General features: G+C 32.2%; 1 protein-coding gene across 4 annotated transcripts in view; it reads right to left on the bottom strand.

The window, feature by feature from the left end:
• LOC139512554 (muscarinic acetylcholine receptor gar-2-like) overlaps positions 1-17,429 on the bottom strand; it is a 101,930-nt gene that overhangs the window by 42,852 nt on the left and 41,649 nt on the right. For all 4 annotated transcript variants that reach the window (XR_011662306.1, XR_011662307.1, XM_071300242.1 and 1 more), the window contains exon 3: positions 3,752-3,856. The gene's annotated coding sequence lies outside the window, so the exon portion shown is untranslated. The remainder of the gene's footprint in view (positions 1-3,751; positions 3,857-17,429) is intronic.

The following is a 17,429-nucleotide window of genomic DNA, read 5'->3' as shown; positions in this document are numbered from 1 at the left end:
AGGAACATAACAGGTTTGTATTTCCGCCAGGACATAATAGGTACAGAAAGCCTAATGGGTTGTAATTTCTTTCTTACGACAATAACCGTTCCCTTCAATACTACTCCAACCGCGAAATTAAAGCATTATTTCCACTCTTGAGAAGACATGATTTTGCGAGACAGCGGTAACAATCCAAATTTAATTGAACTCTTGTATTGATTGTAACCAATTTGAACATCATAATAAATCATTATAGCAATGTTTTTAGGCGATTCAAAGTTGTGCGTTGCTAGTACAATAATTAAGTGGCAGTAGTTAGAAGGTACTCTTTGAGATTGTCCATCTGGATAATAAGCATTTAGAGTTGATTTACAATGTTGATAAACACTTAAGAATAAACACTTCAAACAAAATTACAAAGTATCGACTCAATCTGACAAGAAGGCAATCAATTGACCACAATACAAATTGTGCAAAAGAATAGAGCGGGTGGATATTTTACACATAAACAACATCAATTAAACTCAAGAAGAGCAGTTAGTAAACAAAACAGTTTTTTTCTAAGAATGACAAAAAATAAGTTGATAAATTGATAATTTTATCTATGGAATTAATTAGCAACGCAAGCTACTTGCTATCTACTTTATAATGACCGAAAAAATTCCACATTTGCTTACATGGTATTTAGGAGATAACTGTATTGTATTTTAAACTTGGCCTTCGTAAAATGTAGATTATAGTGTCGCAAATTGAGTTTAACCAGCTACGCGGAGCGGAGAATTGGTTCAATATAGACAACTAGAGTCTCTAAAGAGCCTGTGTCGCTCACCTTGGTCTATGTGCATACTAAACAATGGACACAGATAAATTCATGAAAAAATTGTGTTTTGGTGATGATGTGTTTGTAGATCTTTTTTTTACTGGACATTCTTGTTGCTACAATTATCTCTATGTATAATGAACTTGGCCAAGTAATTACAGTTGAAAATATTTTCTAAAAATTTAAAAAATTTATGAAAATTGTTAAAAATTGACTATAAATGGCAATAACTCCTTAAGGGGTCAATTGACTGTTTCGGTCATGAGATTTATTTGTAGATCTTATTTTGCTGAACATTATTGCTGTTTACAGTTTATCTCTATCTATAATAACCTTCAAGATAATAACAAAAATCTGCAAAATTTCCTTAAAATTACTAATTAAGGGACAGCAACTCAAAAACTGGTTGTCTGATTTGCCTGAAAATTTCACTGCAGATCGATCTTGACCTAATAGACAATTTTACGCCGCGTCAGATTTGCTCTAAATGCTTTGGTTTCAGAGATATAAGCCAAAATCTACATTTCACCCCTATGTACTATGTTAGCCATGGTGGTAATCTTGGTTGGTTGGCCGGGTCACGCCACACATTTTTTAAACCAGATACCCCAATGATGATTGTGGTCAGGTTTGGTTAAATTTGGTAAAGTGGTTTCAGAGGAGAAGATTTTTTGAAAAGAATACTAAATTTTTTGAAAATGGTTGAAAATTGACTATAAACGGCAATAACTCCTTAAGGGGTCAACTGACAATTTTGGTCATGTTGACTTATTTGTAGATCTTACTTTCCTGAACATTATTGCTGCTTACAGTTTATCTTTATCTATAATAATATTCAAGATAATAACCAAAAACTGCAAAATTTCCTTAAAAATACCAATTCAGGGGCAGTAACCCAACAACTGGTTGTCCGATTCATCTGAAAATTTCAGGACCGATAAATCTTGACCTAACAAACAATTTTACTCCTTGTCAGATTTGCTCTAAATGCTTTGGTTTTTGAGTTATAAGCCAAAAACTGCCTTTTACCCTTATGTTCTATTTTTAGCCATGGCAGCCATCGTGGTTGGTTGGCCGGGTCACTGGACACATTTGTTAAACTAGATACCTCAATAATGATTGTGGCCAAGTTTGGTTTAATTTGGCCGAGTAGTTTCAGAGGAGAAGATTTTGTAAAAGTTAACGACGACGGACGACGACGGACGCAAAGTGATGGGAAAAGCTCACTTGGCCCTTTGGACCAGGTGAGCTAAAAAGAAGACTTTGAGGCTCAAAATGAGACTATCTTGTATATTTTTTGAGAAATTACATACACCACAAAAATCGGAATTCAAAATGGTGGCTACTTAGTTACGGACTGGTAGAACGTGGAATCTAACCTCTCAAAATATTAGTCAACGTCCAATGAAAATTATAAACGAACTTATTGCATTAGAATTAGTATTTGATATAATATTCTTTAATTTGAAAACAAATGTGTGGAATTGTAATCAAACAAGACAGGTAGCTAGGCTGTTAGCTGTGGGTGTAATAGGAAAAAACCAGATCAAATAACGTCAAACTTAAAAAGTCACACAACTATCGCAGACATTGACCAATCCATACGAATTAAAATCATTTTAAAAAAACCCAACTAATCAAGGCTTATAATCTAGTTCGCCAAAACGCACGTTATGCTACAAATGAATTACAAGCTGTTACGCTTGAATGAAATTTACAACGGCTGATATTTTTAATACAGCTTGATCTTAATTATTGCTCAAGTGGTTATGTTTTGTTGATATATAGCTTATTTCTTAATATCTTTTGATACAATAATAAATTATATTTGTTATGTGGGCTGGTTGTAAGGATATAGGTCATTGAAGTTGTGGCCATGATTTATATAACATATTAAATATTAAAATGAGAACATATCTAAAACTACTAAGTTTATAGCATTATATTAATATCTTATCAAACCATAAAGTACATTTTTAGCTCTATGTATTTTGATATTTTGGGGCAATACATGTAAACCACGATGTGGAGATTTTTGCTTAACGATCTTCGATCTGTAAATGTTAGTGATGAATGGGGTGTCACTCTGTTCATGAGAAAAACGTCTCGTCTTATTTTGAAATCCGAACACTATATATAGCTAAGTTCAATTATGTAAAAGTCTAACTTTATTCATGAACAGGAATTTAGAGACACATTTATTTCTTTTTTTCTAATTAATGTAATTTTTGACTAGTGATGCTCGAAATCAAATATTTGAAATCCGAAAGCATTAAAAGTTAATGTGAAATGAACCAGCCAAAAGACCAAAATGGCGCCAACTGAAATAACAGTTAAGGAATACATGTAATTTAGGATATTAATATTGGATTTTAACAAATTAAACTTCTTTGACCAACTTAAAATTAAAAAATATCAAAATCAAAATTATTTCATGCCAATTCCTGGCTGTATGACTTGAAATAACGCCTTGTAGTCAACAAGCATTTGGATTAAAAGTGGTAATATCAGCAGGAAACAGCTCCAACATACATGTGATGCCATGAGAGTTTTTTTTAAATTAATCTCTCATTATTGATGTTTGAAACTTAATATTTGAATTCTGATACAATAGTATATAAATGTAAATCTGTAACCATTTAAAGTGCACTTTATTCGTTATTAAGAAGGTTGTAAATTTATAATTTTAAGAACACGATTAGTAATGCTTGGTTGCAAGCTTTGGTGATTGAAGTCACCAATTGAAAAGGTTAGAAGTGGACATTTATTGTCAAACGTTTGGTGTACGTATTGGCTTTATACAAAATAAATTAAAATAACATTCACCTGTCTTCAACATGCAGCTTGTACGTACCCAAAATTAATATGGCAATGTGTTAATACCTAGCTTTACAAAAGGAATGTTCATTTTTGTAAAATTAAATTTAATAACTCTTTAAAATTACTAACCCTTTCAAGATGGATGCATTATTCCAAGGTCATTCGTTATAAGTACTGTTCAAAAGCAGTAAAAGATCTGCCATAGTTCAGCTACATTTTTTTCAAGGTATTATTCTGCAAACAAAAAGTAATATAAATAAAAACTAATTTTGATGACATTTTAAAGTAAATTTACGCTGATGGAGCTAATTTTAAACAAAGTTATTTGCAGGTACATGTAGACATCATAATAATATTTAAGGCTTGAATTTGTAACTCATGACATAAAAATAATTGCTCTATACTTATGAGTTCTCCTCTGTTATATTTCTGATATTTTTTAACGGCAAATGTTTTCTATTATGAAATAAAATAGTGCATTGGTAAATAGTATTTAGTACATACATTTATAAAATAATAACATCAAATTCTTTAAACAACAAAAAATACTCCGATAAAAAGTGAAATAATAAAAACACCGAATTTCGAGGAAAATTCAAATCGGAAAGGTCATAATCAAATGGCAGTGTCAAATGCTCAAAAAACATCAAACAAATAACAGATAACAATTGTCATATTTCTGACATTGTACAGGCATTTTCCTAAGCCTGGTTTTAAAGCTAGCTAAATCTCTCACTTTAATAACAGTCGCTTTGAATTCCAGTATATTGATAACAATGAACAAAAAAACCTTCATAAAATGTGTTCACGATCAACACGTTTACACACAAATATAATATAAAAGCATTCAAGTTACGTTTTTATGTTAATAAGAGCATAAAAATTTGATCAAGTTTTTCTTTTATTAAACCGAGCACTTTTTTGTGATTTTTATGAATACACGTGTCATCAAGAATGTAATCTGATGGTTAGGTTTTAAATGACGCGCGAATGTTGTTAGCCAATTTAACTAAACGGGTTCTCGAGAAACAGTCACTTGATGAAATTATTTACAGATAAATGATCTGTTGTATATAAGAAATATAAAATATATTAGAGAGATACCAAGGGTCAAGCAAACAATTTTAGACAATACAAAAAGAAAGAAATCATCAAGTCTTCGAAACACTACACATGCAGGAACTGCAGATTAAGCAAAACAAAGAACCATACAACTGATTTACATAGTACAATGACATCGTTCACGAAACTTAAAAAGAAAATCACAATTTACAATTATAGAACGTTGACTGTCATCATTTAAGGTCATCTACATGTACCCTAACAACCCTTTATACGTAATATCTGAGTACGTAATAGTTTCACGATAAACATCAAGTCTTCGAAACACTACACATGCAGGAACTAAAGATTAAGCAAAACAAAGAACCATACAACTGATTTACATAGTACAATGACATCGCTCACGAAACTTAAAAAGAAAATCACAATTTACATTAAATTTTATAGAACGTTGACTGTCGTCATTAAACGTCATCTACATGTACCCTTACAACCCTTTATACGTAATATCGGAGTACGTAATAGTTTTACAACAATTTATCTCATCTGCAAAGCGCGTCAAGAAATTCTCTATCTAAAGAATTGAATTCAAATAATGATACAATTTACTCTTTAACATTAAGAACCAAAACATAGTGTGCTTAAGAAATCTAAACATATAATGCGCAATTCAATAGACTAGTTCGAGTAAAAAATTTCGTGTTTAAAATCTCAATCAACAGACTTCCTTCAAGTGCATATGAAAGAAACAAATTATTTTACTGTAAAACTGTTTCCAATCTTGTTAAATGTGTAAGTGCCAAACCAAGCCTAAAGAAGTTTAATTGGTGAATTGAATGACTGTCAAATATTATGATAGAAGGCTAAGACTTCCTTTGATAATTGGAAATTAACTTTGAAAAGCTTTGTACTTCAAATTAAAGATATTGCAGAAATTGGAATTTTGTAAATTGTTGATGCTGAAAATAAGTGTTGCTTTTAAAACTGCCAAGGAGAAATGACTTGTGAATATAAATAAGAATATTTAGTATTATTAGGTTATAAAACACGGTGTTTAATTTTCAAAATGGTAGGCGATGTATTAAATCTTATTGCATGGCAATATTATTTTACTAGCAGGTTATACGAGAACCCACGTTATCCAGAATTTTAAATAGTCAACTTCTGTATTGTATTTGTTTGTATAGCGTGAAGAAATATCGTTTGAATTTTCTCTAGAAATTGATGAGAGCTTTTAACAACATTTTGAGTTACGAATTAACAACACAAACTTATGAACACGATTAAAAATTATAAGTGACACTTTTACAATAGAAGCTCTGTGCATTTACCCTTTTTCGTGCTGTTTTATTTAAATATAATTTACATGGCGCCAAATATATTAGATACTAACTGAGAGCAATTTTAATGTTGGAACTAGATGTAATGTAATGTGATTGGGAAATGGCCCTTATTACTATGAATATAAAACTTTTTATCTATTTCGAAAAATGAATATGTCATACAATCATTTTCTTACCAGTTACATGTAAGCATGTTAATTGAAACAAGTTGAAGCCCACATTGCATTGACATTTTGTGAAAAGTCTAATTGAAAAACTTGTATATTGTATATTAGTCTGCAAATATTCTGCCTAGTAAGCGAAACCTTTTACGGGTTTTCTGTATGGATTTTGCATTGTTAGTACTGTTCCATAAATCATATGCTTCGCAATGTCATTTTATACAGATGGTTAACAACATTCAAAAATTCAGCTTTTCAATTTCATCATTCATTTCTGTTTGTACAGTGAGTTTGAGAAGAAAAACAAATACGTATGCATTTCTTTTCTTTTTGTAGAGAACATACAGTTTCGTGACGTGCATGTTGTGTTAAAAATACTATTTTTGGTCGGGTTATTGTCTCTTTGGCACATTCCCCATTTCCATTCTCAATTTTACTCAATTTTATGTTTAAAATCAATGAATGAATGATCTATTCAATCACGAGTTAATAACAAAACTGTAGTTTCAGTGGTTCCTCTGTTGTTCTCTTTAAAGAGAGCTAGATGAACTCATAAACATGCAAGCTACTAAAGAATAGCGAAGAAAAATTACAAATCTTAATTATGCGACAATTGTGTTAAATTGTAAATTTATTGGATATTTTGAGCAACAAATGATAGAATTACTAGAACTATTCTCTAGAAGTTTTTGTTCATTTTGAAATATTTAAGTGTTTTAGGGAAATATTTTCAGAGCTTCTAGTAACTGCAATAGGCCAGTGAAATATGCAATCCGACATATATTGGTTATTTTATAGTATTTAATTGAACTACATGTATTGTGTATTTCAAATCTACTCTGAAAACTTTCACATTTTAATGGATTTGCTCCTTGAACGTTATATGATAACACATGACGCAAGCCAAACCTTGCATCACTACTTTTTCTTAAGCCTTGCACAGATAATAATGAAAAATATAGAAAAGTACGGTTATTTCAAATAGAACGAAGTTATCAATTTAAATAGTCAGGAATATGCCAGTTGTTGTCCGGTTCATGAGTTTGAGTTTTTGATAAGGGAATTTCCGTTTTGAATTTTCCTTGGGGTTTAGTATTTTTTGTGATTTTACTTTTTTATGCTCTAAAATGTAACAAAACCAACAGAAAGAAAGAGCAAGTAGTATCATAATATTTTTGAAAATCTGGCATCCATTGCTATTGATTCGGGTATTCTGTTTTTCGCCGGTAATAACATACAATCCGGACAGTTAATACGAATTAAAGTTAACGTCGTTCGGACAGTATTTAAAGCAAATTTGACGCGCATTGCAATTCGAATTATAATTTACGTTTGGACGTAAAACGTTTCAAATGCGAATTAAGGATGTACTATAAAAGTGAGGTTAGGTAAAAACTAAGAAATTAAGAAATTAAAATTGATACTATAAGCTGGTAGAGCATCAATTAGGGATAAAGATAAGCTAAAAATATTGATAGGTCATGGACCTCCTTTTCGAGATATTTGAGATTTAAAATATGGCGGGAAAAGGCTGACTCAGATTTTTACCTTATATTTGCATTGGTATTATTTGGGACTCAAAACCAAAGAAAGAAAATCAAGAATCTTCTAAAATTTTGGTAAATGACCTTTCATGAGCTATTAAGTCTTACTAGAACACACCCGCGAAATCGCTGGCATGTACAGCTTGTAAATTGTTGTAGGATGATTTTTTGTGAAAGATATGATGACTGGAAAATATCATTTAAGGTATGAAAAGCCCTCTCCCTTTTTTTCAAAGTCCATTATGTGTTTCCTTTCTGTTAAATTCAATTATTTTCATGTTTCTGGCCTTATACCACAATTATTTTTTCCCTTTTGCTACAATGCATTTGTTGGTAAAAGTCCAATTAAATTAAAAATTTGCACCGCTTCAAACATGAAATAATCGAAACCGCTTATAAACCATAATTATTCTAATAAAATATGCTTCTAGGACAATTCATCAGTGCTGTTCCTTTTGAGAGCCCTATTAACATGCCTATAGTAGGATTTGAATCTCGTATAAATGACTCAGTAAGGCTCATTTGTGGGGTGGTCTGAGCGGTCCTGATCCCGAAATCCCGGGCTTAAAAACATGAAATCCCGAGGTGCGTATTTGAACGAAATTCATATCCCGACATCCAAAAATTAAAAAAAAAAATATTCCCGCATCCCATAAAGATCAATCCCGAAATCCCGAGCTTAAAAACACCCGATCCCGACGTCCCGAATAAGTCCTGCCTCCCTCTTATCTCTACCCTACTTTTATTTTGGCCAAATCACTACTTTCACTTTCAACAATAAATTTTTATTTCCCATTTATGGGAATTATGTTTTCTAGTCTGTTCGTCCGTTTGTTCGTTTGTCCGTCTTCCTGTCCGGCTTCAGGTTAAAGTTTTTACTTACAACAATACATTTTTATGCCCCATTTATGGGAAGTATATTTTCTAGTCTGTTCATCCGTTCGTTCGTTCGTCCGTCTGTCCCGCTTCAGGTTAAAGTTTTTGTTAAGGTAGTTTTTGATGAATTTGAACCAACTCGAAACTTAGTAAATAAGTTGCCTATGATATGATCTTTCTAATTTTAATGCCAAATTGGAGATTTTACCCCATTTCACGGTCCACTAAACATAGAAAATGATAGTGCTGATGTGGCATCCGTATACTATGGACACATTCTTGTTTCCACATGTTTTACTTACTTCAATATATATGCAACTGGTATGAAAACTTAGACAGTAAATATTTCAGAAAAAAGTAGACAGAATACAGAGAGTCTCTGTATATTATAGGAGTATAATCGTAGTTTACATGTGAATAAACGTGAAAAATAATTGTCTCCAAGGAGGTATAATAGTTGTGGTTCTTGCGATCTAAAAACCATGATTTGGAGAACGCTCAGATTGGCTTATTTATTTTTCATTTTTGTAATCTATCATACGATTGGTTGTTCTTGTGCATGTTTAAAATCGGAAGTCTTATCTATGACTAAAAGTCAGTCTGATAACGGAAACAATATCCGGACACATATTTTGTCGTTTTTCTCCCAAAATAACTCAATCTGAATAATCATAAGAATGGATGACAAATGCGACTATGCATGTTACCTGAAGAACACAAAGGCATGATGATTAATTTATTTTGGAAGGAAGAGAAGAGAAGCGACACACAAAATGAGGTCTTCTCGTTTAATAGTATAGATATGAAAAAATAAATGGGTGTTATGGGGCAAAATATTTTACATTGTATTGTATGGAAAAACACCAAGGAGTCCGAACATTTGACACAAATTCCACAACCTCACCTAAGTACATCCTTAAACTAATTCAAATTAGTTAATGCGAATCAAATTCGAATTACGTGTGAACGCAGCCTTATATTACTTAAACACTATTCAACAACTCTGAACATTAATGTATGTAAAATGAACATGTATCATACCATAACGAAGACAAAAGCATGGTGTTGTTTGTGTGTAAAAAGACTCTATAAATGAATAATGCACCGACAACCACTTAGAATCCCAGCATAAACACTTTTACGGACTTACAAATGGCTCTTAATGGTAAAGTTTAAGTAATGTTTTCGAAAGTTTTACAGACGCCATCCTGACTTGGTTAAATAGATGACCATAAATATGTTCCATGTGTCGTATCCATATTGCTTTCCTCGTTTTGAATGATCATCAAATTTAGTTGGTTTGACGGGTGATATGTCTACTAATGGAAAAGGATAGTCATTCCTTTCCTTTTGAAAATAATGTTTACCCTGGTTTTCGATTTGATCCAAAATGTTCAATATTTCGTTTTTTTGTAGAAACAGTTAGATTTGTCAATATCATTTACGCAGCTAATACATCGGAAAATAGTTTTAGATAGGAATAACAATTTTCAAAACCAAGCGCATATTATTTTACTGGTTTTAAACGTGCAACATTTAACCACGATATGCTAAAGACTTTAATTTATTATAATATATCAAATCTTCATTTAACGACATGAATGACACAAGTTGTTTTAATTGATTTCATACGTATAAAAAAGAAGATGTGGTATGATTGCCAATGAGACAACTATCCACAAAAGACCAAAATGACACCGACATTAACAACTATAGGTCACCGTACGGCCTTCATCAATGAGCAAAGCCCATACCGCATAGTGAGCTATAAAAGGCCCCGATAAGACAATGTAAAACAATTCAAACGAGAAAACTAACGGCCTTGTTTATGTAAAAAAATGAACGAAAAACAAATATGTGACACATACACAAACGGCAGCCACTGAATTACAGGCTCCTGACTTGGGACAGCAGGGGCGGATGCAGGAATTTTCGAAAGGGGGGGTGCTAACCCAGGGCAAAGGGGGGTGCAGGGGGGTGCAAAACATATGTCCCGATACAAATGCATTGATCGGCAAAAATAAAGGGGGGGTGCGCACCCCCGGAACCCCCCCTGGATCCGCCACTGGACAGGCACATACATAATGTGGCGGGGTTAAACATGTTAGCGGGATCCCAACCCTCCCCCTAACCTGGGACAGTGGTATAACAGTACAACATAAGAACGAACTATAAAAATCAGTTGAAAAAGGCTTAACTCATCAGATGGACAAAAATACAAGTGGACGTGGCCCGGTACTTATACATCCCGACACAAAAAGACACAATGAACAGATCTGAGAGTACTCGCAGTTATCTGACAGCTAGTTCAAAGCCACTAACAACTAATAAAAAAATCATGCAACTAAGACTAAACTATCAATCCGTACACATCCAACATCCAATGGATTTAGTGTAAAGACGTCATAAACAGCCAGAGAAAAACATGACCTTGTGCAATGCCAAGTTACAGGTATCGACAGATTGTAGATCCATGAATATGTATTTACATATAACATACTAGGAATTTATGACCTTTTTGTACATATTGTGAGGACATACATATAGAAGATAGAGTAACAGACAAGACTAATGAAGGCATAGATAAAGTTTATCGGAATGACACGCATCATAGTATTAATCCTATTCAAAAATGAATTCTCGAGTTAGTACACACCAAATTGGAGAAGATGCTTGCTGATGAAGAACCAAGAAATGAAGTATCTGATGACTGTCATATTTTCAAGTTTGCCTAGTCATGCAGAATGTTACCAATAGCGAAAAAAAGTGTAGTATATCTTCGAACTTTACGCCAGATTTGGTGCATTACTTATTTAAAGGAATGTTAGTTTTATGTTAGTCCTAAATCCTGCGTGTTATGCTCTATAGTTATAAGCTCTCCAAAACCAAAATGTAAAATGCATTCAACATCATTAAAATTGAAAAAAAAACACTTGTATTGTAGACAATTATTTATTCATATCTTACTTCATAGTGCCCGCTTTCTTTCATTTTGGTCTCCCCGATCAAATTTGTGGCATTTTAATGATTTGCAGTGAACTTTTAAAAAATCTAATTTACTTAATGGCCTTTTTATTCTCCGATCGTGCAGTCCAGATGATGATGAACTAGCGCATAAGCACTACTACTTCAGTACTTTAAAGGAAACGTCGGAAAGGATTGCATACCTACATGTACATGTAATTGTTTACATGATTTGAGAAGGGTGTTTGCATACTTCATGTATTGAGAAGAAAATGACTTTTTTCGTCCATGTAAACCAGTGGACTTAGATATTGTGGTTGGCACGGACGTAAGAAAATCATGAAGATATTGTCAGGACTAAGGGTCAAGTATGTCCACTCACAGATCATGCTGACTGCAACTTACTATTATCTGACAATTTCAAGGTTATAATTATTTTACGAGACTAAAAAAAATACAGTTATACAACTGTATTAGAAGAAACTAGAATTTATTGATTATACCTGCGATGCAATAATCAATCTATTCTAATCATGAAGAAGAAAGAGAAAAAAACCTGCTATTTAGTTTTGCGAAATTATGTACAGTCAACGTTGATCGGTTTTCACCTTATTGTGTTTATTAGAACAATAACACTATCCTGCAATTGATAGAAAGGAACCCAAAGTGTCATATTTCTCTTTAGAGTTTGATAAGACCACGGTTTCTGCAATGTAAACAGTTGATTGTCCTGAAAGCAACACTAATTTAACAAGAGGACGGGCGGAATATTTCTATAGCTCAGCATATATCAATTACAAAGCTATGAGTTCTATGGACTTTGATGTATGGAAAGGTTAATGGTTATTTTATCTCTCGATCATCCACCAGCACGGAATCAATCGGAATCACAAAATGTATAGATCATCCTTTTGTATATATTTAAAATGAAATATTGCAAAAGGGAATATTTATTGTCACGTTTTGTAATACAACTTAAAAGAAATAGGCTAGATCTCTTTAACATTATACGGACTCAAAGACTGTGATAAATAAATAAAGAAAAACATTTTATTTGTTGTATTGTTTTCTCCGAAACAGTGACTGCGTCTCGAATCAATATTTTGGTATTTCTTGTCCGACGTCATCAATCATGGCTTTGAAGTACTACTAAATTACGTCAGAAATTAGTTTGAATTCAATACTTGTAGCAGTGCAAACACATACTTGGAACAAAAAGATATCAAACAAGATCAAATTACATTTGTATATGCGCAAAACAGCTTTAAAATAGAAAAGATGCATCAACAATATCCATGACTGTATACAATTTGATTTTCGCAAAGTTATTTAAATCTATTGGGTATTCGACATGTTTACTTAAAACTCATTGAATAACATTCTATATCGTCGTGTTGATGAATATAATAGATGCGTTAGATAAGTTTACCTATAACACAACTAACAATATTATATTTTTTTAAAAATGGTTGCATTCTCTTTGTTTGTTCCAAACCGCCACTAATCGGGAGCATGATAAGTCAAGTTAACTTTAGTGCAGTGGGGTAAAAAATATATGTGGATTTTTGGCCAAAAAATTGCACAGTTCTGACCATAAACCGATGATTTTTTAAATAATTGATTTTCAATTCAAAGTCTTTGTTTTTATAACCCATCAGCCTTTTAAAAAGTTGTACAATTCTCTCATTATTCTGTAAATAGCATGAAGCAAAAAATAATTACGTAAAAACTAAATACCTTCTGTTCGAATGTTATACATGTAATACAAGCTTAATTTTTATAGCACAGTTCGTGAAATATCAATTTCAATCACCTCAATTGCTACTCGTCGTTTATATGTATTATTACAGTGTTGGCTGTTGTACCCCAATTTTGACATTTTTACCTATTACGTCTGTTTGTTTTGTTCACAAATCGTGGTTATTATGATGTGACTATCACACAAGCGCATGATAGGTCCAGATAGCTATAAAACCTAGTTTGATACATTTAATACAAATTCTACAAAGGGAAATGTCTGTACCATGTACCCAAGTTAGAAATATGACAGTTGTTTTTCATTCGTTTCGATGTGTTTGAGCTTTAATTTGATTTTGCATTTTGATAGGGGACTTTTAGTTTTGAATTTTTCACTTATTTTGTTGATTTAAAACAACACTTTATATTGCATAATGGATATGAGCGTTCCTGACGAATAAGGTAGATCCAGAAAAGCGCTTCAGATGCTAAAAACAACTCTCTGAACTGATTGAAACGATAATACTTCAGGAAAAAAACTTATTTATTATTTTCATAAAAATCAAATGCATGTCTGTGTAATGGCTTTCAATAAAAAGGATCGCTTATTTCAGTACAAATATTTTTTCATCTAAAACCTTTTACCTTTGATCTACTTTGATGTGTCATACAAATACCCATGCCAAGCATGGAGATACTAAAATACAAATGATTATATAACTAGTTTTGGATTGAAAAAGACTTGCGCATGCATTATTAATTTATTTACAACTACAAAGGTAAAAATAGAAAATTTTACCGCCTTTACAAACAAAAAACGTTCCCAACTCGATGCTTTCTTGCGTGCATAAAAATGTGAAAGACACTAAAATTTCAAGCAAACTCGTACATTTTTGGATTTTTTTTTCAAGAATCAGAAAAATAAAATTTGCAAAATAGAAGAGCAATATTTCAAGCACCACTTATATCGTTTATTACATTTTGGTGTACGGCTGCAAAAATGAATTATAGTTAATGTCAAAAATTTTGAAACAATGAAAGAATGCATCAGGGGACAAAAAAGCATACTTGAAATATAGAATTAAATTCTGATGTGTATTTTTGGAAGAAAGCATAGTTTTTTTTACGTTTATCATCAACAAAAACGTGCAAATTAAAAAAAAATCCAGCATCTTAATTAGATATCTTTGAGGTTTTTGCATTTCACATAATTAAAACAAACAGCAGAATTTGTATTTTTTCTGTGGAAAAGAATATAGACCCAAAACTAATTCAGTCCAAGTGAAAAGAGGGTTAAATTGCGTACATGCATACATGTATGTTTTAGGAAGTAGACCAACACATGTGGCTTTGCATTTATTTATATATAAATGTCGACTATGATCATAGTACTAATACAAATAACAGCATTTGTAATAAGATTCCCGTTGATAAACTAAATCATTCAGAATAGCATTGCATATAGGAATTATAATGGGGTAAGGCAGCAACCATTTGATTTTCTGGGGGGGCTATGGTTTTTTTTGGAAAAAAAAGTTTGTTTCCAGGTTTTGGTGAAAAAAATAATTTGTTTTGGACCCTGAGAAAAAAAAATTGTTTGTTTCACCCTCAGCTGCCACTATATGTAATGCTAAAATTGAAAGAAAAAAATTGTTTTCGGTTTGTCGCTAAAAAAATAGATTGTTCTTCGCCGAAGGCGAAAAAAAAAGTTTGCACAGAAAAAAAAACCATAGCCCCCCCCCCCCCCCAGAAAATCAAATGGTTGCTGCCTAATTAAAAACAGAACAGGATAATACAAATTTGAGATTTATCATTTTATTTATCAGGGAAATAAGAAACACCGTAAAAGCTTAAATGTATTAGTCACTGAGAGCTACGAATGTATATATATATATTTGGTACCAATAAGCAATGTATTTATCAAAGTTGTACAAAATCGAACATGTAAAATGTTGTTTGTTTATAGTTAACACATGTTTTGGTTAATTATTGTAAGGTCGGTTCGATTGGGATATTGAGTTCATGCACGAGTGAACTCAGGTGGTTTAAAGTCATTCGAGCCATTGTAGTCAAAGTGTACAGTAGCATTTTGCAAAATAAATGATATCATTAATCATATTATTTATTTTCAGATTTGTGGACCACAAGTATGGGAAAACCAGTACAAGCTACTTAATAGCATATATTTATATGAACTTTCAACAATATTATACTCATATTTATATATTTATAATAAAATGTGCGCTTGTCTCTGCAAGTGGCGTCTCCCATGTAAGAGTTTGTGGTTATTGATTAATATTTTATGTTCGTTTGAGTTTACGAATTCGAATTTAAGTTGCTTTTATATCGGTCCAATTTTCCGGCAAACGTTTTATTTATTTACCTTTTTGTTGTTTTCAAGTGAAGAAAATTATGGTGACTTTTGTCTGTATGCGTTTCATTTTTTGTCAGTAGGCCTATTGAAAAAATGATGAAATATAGAGAAATTTGAACATGTAGGCGCACATATGTGACTTGTAAGATATACATTCTCGTAAAAAATCTTCTCAAAAGATGAAGGTATGATAAGATAGGCCACATGGCCCGGAGACAACTTGGACCGTTAATCAGTCAACTCGGCCAAATTAAAAAGTCAACTTTGGCCGTATATAAATCATCTATAGTGCAACTCAGAAAAATTATATAATTAGAGTCTTTACTAAGTACAGTATTTAATGAAAAAGACTATGAAGTATGGGCTTTGATCATTGTCGAAGGCCGTACGGTGACCTATAGTTGTTAATGTCTGTGTCATTTGGTCTCTTGTGGAGAGCTGTCTCATTGGTAATTATACCATATATTTTTATATTAATTGTATATCTGAAGAAAAGTCATATCGTCTCTGATTAAGTACTTTGTGTTTCTTATGCTTCGTACCTATTAGATCCTGATTGAAATACTATTATGCTTCGTTTACAAGGATTTGACAACACTCACTCAACGAAACTTCAGGCTTCAAATGTGCGTGTATCATTACAATAAAATCGTAAGCGTCTGAAAAACTATTAATATAGAAATTAAAACGGAGAGAGGTAGCATCTTTGTAAGCGAAACGTTGATATTAGATCTGTATTTCAAAACAATAAATCAAGTCCTTTCCAACCAGTGATTTTTATAATTTGTTTTAACGTTGTGCTGTTTAACCACTGTTCCGGGTTAGGATAGGATTGACTGCTCACAAACATGTTTAACCAAGCCAAATTATTGATATGTCTGTCCAAAGTCAGGAGCCTGTTATATCTACGTTGATTTATAGCATCCGTAGATTATTTTGCTTATTGTTTTTACATAAATCAGACCGTACATTTTCTTTTTTAATTTCGTTCCTAATCTTGTAATATCCGGTACCATTTAGAGCTAACCTAACGGTGTGGTTTTGCCCATTTTAGAAGTTTGTACGGTAGGCTACAGTGTTAACATCGTCGTCTTTTGATTTACGAGGAATGCTTTTGGAATTGATATTCATAACAAACCTCCTTACTTTATTTATATTATAAAGTACCAAATTTTATCAAAGAACACTTGCATGCAACTGTTTAGATAAGAATCTTTTAACACAAATGATTCTACAATTATAAATATTTTTGAAAGTTTAGATATACCAATTAAAATTTAGTAAAAGAGAGAAGTGATCTAAACTTGTATGTGCAATAGTCAAGTAGCTATAACAGTCTCTATACAATCTATTAAATGACACGACTATTGGTATTGATGAAATGTCAGTTTCCCATAATGGTGTAGAGAAAGCCATTTGACATTTGGAAAATTGCATTAATACGAAATAAATGTACTCTAGATATTCCTGACAGTGAGTTAGGATGACACTTATTCAATACTATCCTCTTACAAACCATCAAAGGCATTCCAGCAATCAAGTATAAAATTACTTTTCCCTCGTATATGTGCACTGACCATTTATGCATGAGTAGTAGGAATTAAAAGACTTTCTTTTAATATTTTTTTTCACGCAGTAGCTTCCCTTTTTTGTGAGAATTGGACATGTTTATACAGTTAAACCGTTTCTTCCTTTAATTAGTTCATTAGATGCCAGCTATCCTTAGGGTAGCAGTATGTCTATGAC

The sequence above is a fragment of the Mytilus edulis genome, chromosome 2 (genome assembly GCF_963676685.1).
Source record: "Mytilus edulis chromosome 2, xbMytEdul2.2, whole genome shotgun sequence".
Lineage (NCBI taxonomy): Eukaryota > Metazoa > Mollusca > Bivalvia > Mytilida > Mytilidae > Mytilus > Mytilus edulis.
This window is presented reverse-complemented; position numbering and strand designations above follow the sequence as displayed.